Here is a 7,384-nt window from a genome sequence, read left to right as displayed (position 1 = left end):
CGGTTGGATCTGCCAGCCGAGCTCAGTCAGATCCACAACACTTTCCACGTCTCTCAGCTGCGGAAGTGCCTGGTGGACGACTCAACAGTGGTACCTTTGGAAGACATTCAGGTTGATGACAGCCAGAATTACATCGAGCGGCCTGTAGCGATCCTCGACCGGAAGTCGAAGGATCTGAGGAACAAGAAAGTGGAACTCGTGAAGGTGCAATAGCAGCACCGGAAGGGGTCGGAATGGACATGGGAGCCGATGGATGAGATGATGGAGCATTACCCAGAGCTGTTCCAGGATTGAGCAGCAGACTTCGAGGACGAAGTCTAAAATAAGTGGGGGAGATTTGTAGCACCTGGTTCTTGGTACGCATTCTTTATTTAATTCCTTAAAGATTTTACAATTTTGGCCTCGGACTCGGCGAGTCAAAGGACCGACTCGCCGAGTAGATGCGGGAAGGGACACGGGGTTTAAGTCGTGGACTCGCCGAGTCGGGTCCCGGACTCGACGAGTAGCCGCTGTCTGGACAAAAACCCTAAACCGGGTGTTTGCACCCTATTTAAACACTCTAACTCGGCCTCCCTTGTCCCTAACACTTCCAGAGAGCTGTAGAGCGAAGCCCTAGCCCCCATATTGTTCTTGTAAGTGATTTTTGGCTTGTGAAGGAAGTTTGGAGCTAAGAAGAAGAAGGAGGAGGTTGAAGAGTGCAAGGAGGGGAAGTAGATCCGAAATCTACACTGTGAGAAGCTTCCATTCAGGTAGAAAAGTTCCTACCTTGATCACTAGTTCATTAGATCCCCTTTTTGTCCCTAATTTGTGGTTTTCAAGCCCTAAAACCTCAAACTCCATGTGTTTATGCTCTATGTTCTAAAAGGACTTCAGATCTGGACCTTATGGACATCTTAGAAGTGTAAAGTCTCTGTGGTTGAAGTGATTGAGGTCCCTATTGAATGTTTGACCTCATAAAGAGCTTGGAATTGCCTTTTTGAGCTCATAGGGCCATGCATGCACGTAAAGTTTGCAACTTTACGTGATAAGCATGCCCTAGGAGCTTAGATCTATGGTTTGGAACCGTTGCATGTCGCAGATTTGGTCCGTATGGGAGGAGGGTTGAAGGGACTCGGCGAGTTCCAAAGTGCACTCGGCGAGTTCTATGAAGATGGTCTTAGACTCGACGAGTTGGATGAACAACTCGGCGAGTCCTATGAAGATTGCCTGGAACTCGACGAGTTGTTCTTCAATTCGGCGAGTCATATGAACTGTTACTGAGTTAAGAGGGGTTTAAGTGTAGAAGGTCCAACCCTTCGTAGCTGCACGCGGAATTAGCAATTTATCGAGCAGCAATAGTCCCAGAAACCCAAATCCTCAAGATGGATGCTCTGGTGAGGATTTGGAAACGAGTAGGAGATCTGCTCGTGGGACTCGACGAGTTGTTCTCGGACTCGGCGAGTCGGATCGCGAGTCGGTCTAATCGTCCCAAGTAGTGAGTTAAGGGTGACTCAGTGAGTGGGAAGAGGGACTTGATGAGTTAGTACTGGGATAGTAGGGGAGGGACTCGGCGAGTCTATGCCATGACTCGGCGAGTCCAGTCAACTGGAAGTTGACTTTGACCAAGGAGTTGACCTTGGACCAGGGGTAGGGCAGTCATTTGACCTAAGGGTATTTATGAGTGTCTAATCTATGTTTATGGATTTATAGCCAGAGGATTACCGGTGCAGCAGTCAGACGTCTAGAAAGCAGACTTTCAGCAGCTACTTTTCGAGGTGAGTTACCTTCCAGTAGGGGTGGGTCTAAGGCCACAATGTCGGCCCACCATTGAGTAGTATTTAGAAGATGATTGTCTTTGTGATAATTATCTTGGTCTGGTATGTGTTTGGTTATGAGTTATATCTGTATGATATGTTGCATGATAGGGATAGTCTCCCTGATAGTGGTCCTTAGGACCAAGGGGTAGGTCAATACCTGGATATGCCTGACTATATGCTTATATCTTGTTATTGTATGCTAGTGGTAGGGGGTGGAATAGTCCCCAGTTACCGGTTGAAAGATACCGATGACGATTACCGGTTGAAAGATACCGATGATGATTACCGGTTGAAAGATACCGATGGTATTGTATGGTATGTGGTATGATGGGGGAACTCACTAAGCTTTGTGCTTACGGTTTCAGTTTTTGGTTTCAGGTACCTCTGCGTCTAAGGGGAAGGAGCCAGCGGCGTAGCATGACATCACACACACATCTGATTTTCCGCACGGTGTTTTCTGGGATTGTACTCTGATATGATATTTTTTTATGTTGTGGGTTTCAAACATGATACTTGGTTTTATGAAGTGACGTGTTTATACAATATTTTCTAATGAATGTTTTATGAGCTAATTAATGAAAAATGAAATTTTTGGGCTTGATTTTGGGATGTTACACATACCCCATCATGTGCTCTGCCACACTTGCCACAACGGCCTCGACCCTGCTGGCCCTTCCCTCAGGAATCTACCTTGGGCTTCTTGCCCGCACTCCCTGACTGTACCCCTTCTGGTTTCCTCTTCCTCTCCTTCTCTAAATCTAACTCTCTCTCTCTCTCTCTCTCTCGCCCTAGCAATCATGTCCTCCAGCGTCTTGCAGCTGGATCAGCTCACAAACTGGCGGATATCACTCTGCAACATCTCATGATATCTGGTCTTCTTCATCTCCTCGTCTGCCACATACTGCGGAACGAGAAGGGCCCTCTCCCTGAACTTGGCGGTAATGTCCGCCACTGTCACAGTTGTCTGCTGGAGATCCTGGAACTCCCTAGCAAGCTACTGCACCTCAATCCCAGGTGCAAACTCGGCCCTGAACCTGGCCGAGAAATCACTCCAAGTCATCACATCTAGAACTATATCATCTGCAATTTCTCGTTCGATCTCCTCCCACCAATCACGTGCTCTGTCCTTCAGGCGATAGGAAGCAATTCGGACCTTGTCACCCTCAGGACATCTGCTGTTACGGAAAGCATTGGCGACATCAGCCAACCATCTATTGCTAGAAATAGGGTCCCGAGCCCCATGGTAATTAGGAGTTCCACAAGCCCTGAACTCCCTGAATGTCAGTGTGCGCGATCCCATCATGGCCACCACCTCGGTGTGGAAAGCACTCAGTCTCTCAACCATAAGCTCTAAAATGCCCTCCTTGATCGTACCGAAGATCACAGGAGTCTGATCCAGAATACTATGCGTGATCTCTGAGGAGATGAACTCGTTCGTCTGGTCATCTAGCTGCTTGGCTCCAGAGCCCGAGCCTGATCCCTCACCAGCGCCTGAACTGCCGACTGGTCTAGTGCGTAGCGTCACCATACTGAAAATACACCATAACAAATGTAACACCCCGAATCTCAGGTATAAACTTTATAGTCTTTTATTTATTTTGAAAGGTCTACTCGACGGGTTGGATGCCCTGAATCGTCGAGTAGGAACGAATTTGGCTGCGTGTCTTAAGTGACCAACGCGACGAGTTGGAGGACACAACTCGATGAGTTGGAGCTGGAGGATGAAACCCTAATTTCCAGGGTTTTGCACCCTATTTAAAGGGTCATTAGCCTCCCATAGCCTCCCTTACAGCCCCCTTGAGCTCATAAACCCTAAATCATATTTACTATCCATATTTGTGTGTTATTAAGCTTGGAAGGTGGATCTTGGTGAGAAGAGCTTGAAGAGCAAGGAGCTTGGAGCAAGGAAAAGTTGTGGATCTGAATTCTACTCCATCTTAGCATCACTTTGAAGGTAACAAATTGTTACCTTGACTTCCTTCTAGCTAGATCTCTCCATGCTTGAGATTAGGGCCATTTTAGCATGTTGGTGATTCATTTCGGGTGTTGGGCATGATCTGAAGTTGCAACTTCAGATCTAGGCTCATCTTGGTCCTTATAGTCATAATGCTTCATCCTTTAGCAAGATAATGCCTTTTTCCTCATCTAGAACCTCTTCTTTAGCTTGATTTTGGCCCTTATCACCTTGCATGTACATAACATTTGCAACTTTACGTAGGAAGTATGCCCTAGGAGCTTAGATCTGCAATATGGAGCTTTAGGGTGGCTTATAAACATCTGAATGAAGAAAGGACTGAAGGGACTCGATGAGTTGCATGGCCAACTTGGCGAGTCCGATGAAGATTAGCCTTCGAGTGTTTCTGCATGAACTCGGCGAGTCAACAAGATGACTCGACGAGTCTGTTAGGGTTTTCTCGACTTGTGTACACGCATGGACTCGACGAGTTGTCTGGAAACTCGATGAGTCAACTGGGGGTTTCACGACTTCTCGAGTTATGGAAGGACTCGACGAGTCACTGAGCTGCACTCGACGAGTTGGGTCAACATGGACCGTTGACCTTGACTTTGACCAAGGATTGACCAGTTCGACTTCTGGGGGTATTTTAGTAAATTGGAAATTTATGGAAGTGGTCTTATGGTAAATATAGGTGGTGGAGTCCGTGGCTGTGATTCGAGAGTTTGAGCTTATCACTTCAGTTCGACATTTGTGAGGTGAGTTTTTCCTCACTATACTCAGGGGTCGAAGGCACCAAGGCCAGCCTTTTTGGATTGTTATCCTGATATGTTATGCTAGTATGATCTGTTAAATCAATATCCTGGTAGATAGGATGGTATTATGCTATTATGATATGTTAGATCAGTATCCTGGTAGATAGGATGTTATTATGTTGTTATGATCCGTTAGATCGGTTTGTCTGTCTATAGACTGTTATGTGATTATCTATTATATGTGCACATGTTTGATTGGTGGTTGAGGCTTATCTGCTTTGTGCGAAAGCTAATAGACCTGGGCATTCCAACCCGATGGTTGTGGGCCGTGAGTATTCCATCCTGAGGATGATTGGACTCATAGTATGTGGGCATTCCAACCTGATGGTTGTGGGCATGGGGTATTCCATCCCGAGGATGATTGGACCCATAGTATATTGGCATTCCAACCTGATGGTTGAGGGCCTGGGGTATTTCAACCCGATGGTTGACTGGACCCATAGTATGCTATTTGTGATTATATGTATATTGTTGTGTCTATGGGTATTTTGGGGGAACTCACTAAGCTTCAGGCTTACAGTTTCAGTTTTGGTTTCAGGTACCTCCGATGATCGCGGGAAGGCAAAGGCGTGATCTTACAGCTCCTCACATTTTCTAACTTTGTTTCTGGGATTCTCTTATGTAGAACCATTTTGAAAACAAAATTGTAATAATTGACAGTTTTTAAATGTTTCAAAAAGTTTAAATTTGGCATGATTTTTATGGATGTTACAACAAACATCAGAATACTCATCATATCTCTAGGGATCACACATACTACAAGTTTCCTAGATTCATCTCATCCTTCCTTGATTCGAGTACGAATCCTCTGCTTTCAGTAGTACGGGCCCATACTACCTTTCACATCTATCCGTACTTTCCTCAAGAACTGCCTTGACTCCACCAAGTCCCTTCTACTACTACTGCTTCACGCGCTAATCTCATCCTAGGCTTTCCCTAGGGTAATCACCGACCCACTCTCCGCTATCAGCTACATAAGAAGTCCCTGCTATCTCCCCCTAACTAGCTCGTGAATACTATTACATATCAGTAAGACTAGATAATTCTTCGAATGATAGGTCCTACCCTACAACGGTTGGACTCAGACAAGAGTTGCGAAATAGAGCTAGACCTAACCTTCTGAAATTATTTAGTCCTTGCAATAGTAACTTAACATATTCGTTTACTAGTTAGTAAAAGATAACTAGAACTCCTAAAATCACAAAGAAAACTACATTCGAGCATTGAGTGAACATCATCAAGCATATCTCATTCAGGCCATCCTTGCCTAATCTGTACAAGCATGCAGTTTATAAAGCTGAGATACATATAACAGGCATATAAGGCATCCTTCTTAGATCCTTAGCCCTAATCTAGCATGCAGTTCTCATAAAGCTGATACACATATAACACGCACATAAGGCATCCTTCCTAGATCCTTAGCCATAATCTAGCATGTAATTCCCTTAAACATATCATAACATAACTTGTATGGGTAATTTGGGGGTACTTACTTGAGCTCGGCTGATTGTATGCACCACACCCTTTTCTCTTTTCAAAGTTCTTTTATAAAAATGATTATCTTTATAAAATTTTCATACCAATTCCTTAGTTTAAGTTCAGACACACCTGAGAGTGTGCCCGAATCCCTCAAACCAAGGCTCAGATACCAACTTGAAACATCCCAAAAATACGGTCCAAAAATTTCGTTTTAAATAATTTATGAAAAACCATAATTCATAAAACATCATAATAAAATCACAAGTCATGTGTCCCAAAACATCATATGGAAATACTGTGTCAAAATCATGTGTCAAAATATCAGAGTCTAAACATCCCAAGATAAAAGCTGTGGTGTGTGCCATGCAGTCATCCCGAGCTCTTCCCTTTGCTAGCGGAAGTACCTGAAACGAAAACTGAAAACTGTAAGCACGAAGCTTAGTGAGTCTCCCCAAACTACCCATACCATACACATAAAACATAACATGTAGCTAGGAGATACGAGCCTTACCCACACTCAAGGAGATACGTGCCCTCGCCCATACTCGACTAACTATGAGATACAGGCCTCGCCCACACTCAGTTATCTCAGAGATACATGCCTCACCCATACTCTGCTAACTAGGAGATATGAGCCTCGCCCATACTCAGCTGGCTAGGAGGTACGTGCCTTGCCCACGCTCCACTATCCGGGAGATACGAGCCCCCGCCCACACTCCGCTAACGACACATACATACAAGTATCACGCAGACAACAAGCATAACCATAATCCACTAGTTCATAAACATACTCAGATACTACTAAGATATGGGTCCTGCCTACACTTAGCTACTAATCATAAACAAGTCTAAGATACGGGCCCAACCTACACTTAGCTACTAAACATAAATAATTCTAAGATACGGGCCCGACCCACACTTAGCTACTAAACATAAATAATTCTAAGATACGGGACCAACCCACACTTAGCTACTCTACAAGGGACGGCCTTGGTTCCTTTGACCCGTTCCTACTGAAGGAAACTCACCTCTCAAGCTGGCTGCTGAAATCTCATGTGAGGAATCTCTGATGGCTGCTCCAATGACTCCCCGACTATCATTATCACAATAAACACTTAGTCAAGAATCTGATAATCCTTCTTAGGGTAAAATGACCATTTTACCCCTAATCAAAGTCAACACTCTGGTCAAGGTCAACGTCCTGGGGTTGACTTAACTCGCCGAGTTGACTCATTAACTCGCCGAGTTGACTCATCAACTCGCCGAGTTGACTCATCAACTCGCCGAGTTCTATAACTCAAAAATCCTGAAATCGCGATCCAACTCGTCGAATCATCCCT

Source organism: Lactuca virosa, chromosome 4, assembly GCF_052849685.1.
Source record: "Lactuca virosa cultivar CGN04683 chromosome 4, Lactuca_virosa_CGN04683_v6, whole genome shotgun sequence".
Classification (NCBI taxonomy): Eukaryota; Viridiplantae; Streptophyta; class Magnoliopsida; order Asterales; family Asteraceae; genus Lactuca; species Lactuca virosa.
The sequence above is the reverse complement of the archived record's forward strand: the minus strand, read 5'-3'. Positions refer to the sequence as shown.